This window comes from Dipodomys spectabilis, unplaced genomic scaffold (assembly GCF_019054845.1).
Source record: "Dipodomys spectabilis isolate Male_0828 unplaced genomic scaffold, ASM1905484v1 ptg000324l, whole genome shotgun sequence".
NCBI classification, from domain to species: domain Eukaryota; kingdom Metazoa; phylum Chordata; class Mammalia; order Rodentia; family Heteromyidae; genus Dipodomys; species Dipodomys spectabilis.
The window spans coordinates 1,456,233-1,459,134 of NW_024871001.1; positions in this window are offsets into that span (position 1 = coordinate 1,456,233).

Genomic DNA, 2,902 nt, shown 5'->3' on the forward strand with positions numbered 1-2,902 from the left:
GGGAGGGGGGAGGCTGGGAAAGGAGGTGAAGGGTAAACAAAGGAGGAGGCTGCAATGCTTGGTAAGAAATGTATGCATTATCCTGCCCATGTAATTGTAACCCCTCTGTACAGTATGTTCTCAAATAAAATAAAATTAAAAAAAAAAAGATGCATGGAAATCAAATACAGTGACAACAGGGGTTGTACCATGGGAGAAGAACATACAAAAAAATCACATAGTACATTAAAAAGAACAATAAGAAAGATTAAAATCTCTTCTGTCCCAATCTCGGGGTTCATTTCGCTTAGCATCAGGTTATATGGTCATCTGTACATATTTTTTGACCTCTTCTGCTTGTCCTAGACATATACTAGTTACTGCAAATAAGGGAAACCATGGGACCTATGTTTCTTTGGGCCTGGCTTACTTCACTTAATATAATTTTTTCCAAGTCTTTCCATTTCCAAACAAATGGAGCAGTGTCATTCTTTCTGATGGAGGAATAGAATTCCATTATATATATTATATATATATAATATTATATATTTTATATATATATATAATCCCACATTTTCTTGATCCATTCATTTACTGAGGGGCATCTGGGTTGGTTCCGAATCTTGGCTATGGTGAATAATGCTGCGATAAGCATAGCTGTGCTGGTAGCTTTAGTATGGCCTTTTTTGGAATCATTTGGGTAAATGATCAAAAGTGGGATTGCTGAGTCATAGGGGAGCTCTATGTCTACATTCTCCCTTCTTTCCTCTCTTCATTCCTCTACTCTTCTTCCCCTTGAATTCACCCTTTATCCCCAACTTCTCAAATATTGGCTTGGTGGTATTCATTTTATTAGTTATTATCTTAAGGGGTTACACAATTGGAATCCTTCTCTGTACTACATTTTAATTAATATGTTGGTCTACATATGCATATGGACCTATAAATGTTTTCAAATATACTTATAAATTAAATCTAACTTATACATATGAGAGAAAAGATACATCATCCTCCATCTTCCTGGGCCTTTGTTATTTCACATATCCTAGTTTGTTCCAAGTCTATTTCTCTGCAAATGACATAGTACAATTCTTCCTGATGAAGTTAATATTGTTAATAAATGATTCTCTAGCTGTCATATGACAGAAAGGATGGAAATATGTATATATATGTAATATAACTTTAGAATGACATATTCTAAAACTATATTTAATGCTGGGTGCCAATGGCTCACACCTATAATCCTAGCTACTCAGGAGGTTGAGATCTGAGGATCACCATTCAAATCCAGCCTGGACAGGAAACTCCATAAGACTCTTAACTACAAGAAAACTGGAAGTGGCACTGTTGCTCAAGTGGTAGAGTGCTTGCCTTGAGCTGAAGAGCTAAAGGACAGCACCGAGGCCCAGAGTTCAAGTCCTATGAATGGAAAAAAATAAATAATAAAATCAAACTATATCTAATTCATTTATATCTAAAATTTATTCTCATGCCCTTAATAGTACTCTTATGCTCCTTTAACTCCCATTTGCACTATTCTATTACATGAAATTCAGTGAGTTCATTTGTGACTTACCTGATTTTAGATCTTAGATTTCATATTATGACTAAATACTGTAGTCAACCTTAATTACTAGGGTATATTTCCTTCGGTTAATAAATATATTTAGTATTGTAGATATTTTTAAAAGCCTTGTGCACTTGTCTTTGTGTAACTATTCTCTTACGTAGCTTAAATATTCAAGAACATGAAAAATTAAACTTAAAAAAATGACTTACCTGAAAAAATTAACAATCACTGTGATATTACCATATGTAATGTTTTTATTCTAGACACTTTTTTGGTTTTGGTTAGAGACTTTTTTGTGCAGTCCTGAGACTTGAACTCAAGGACTGGGTACTGTACCTGAGTTTATTTTATTCAAGGCTAGGGCTATACAATTTGAGCCATAGTCCACTTGCAGGTTTTTGATGGTTAATTGGATATGAGTCTTGCGGACTTTCCTGTCTTGGCTGGCTTTAAACTGTAGTCCTCAGAGCTCAACTTCTGAGTATCTGGGCTTACAAGAATAAGCAATCAGCCCTCAACCCAGAAACATGTTTAAAAAAACTTTTTTAAAATTTTACTAATAAGTGCTCTCCATATTCCCAAAATCAAAATTAATATCTCAGCATAGTACCCTTAAACTTTACCACTGAGATTTGTCCTCAGAATTTGTTTTTTTTTGAGACAGGGTCTTATATATAACTTTGGCTGACCTTGAGCTGACTGCATAACCTTGTTTACTTGTAGTAGTATAGTGCTTTCATAACTACATGCAAATCCTTCTTGTCCTCCTCCTAAAAGCCTCCTCAGTAAGCACTAATAAGAACTTCTTTTATAAACTTCTGTCTTTGAATAGTATATAATTTATAGCAAATGGATTTTTGTATTCAATATAATTCCTCCAAATACCTACACATATCAATAATTCATTATTTTTATTTCTAAGTAGCAAAACTTATTTAACCATTCTCCTGTGAAATACAATGAGATTCTTCCCAGCATTTAGTTACTACAAATATAGCTACCATGGACATCAGGTGTTTGTATGATTATCCATTTCATTTCCTAAGATAAATGGCCAAGAGCACAATTGCTAGGCCCTATAAGTAATTGCAGTTTTAACTGTAATATAATGGCATCCTATCATTAATATAGAATGACCTAGTCCTTACTGTTTTTCTTTTTTGTCCCACTCTTAATTTTCATTCTGAAATTTTTAGTTTTATAATACCACTATGTATTACTTTACATTTATCTTACTTAGATTATTACTTTTGCGAATTTATTTGCCTTTTTTATCCCATTCAGTGAAATCTCTTCATATTTTTTACCACTTTCTAGTTGAATTCCTTCCTTCCTTCCTTCCTTTTTTCTTTC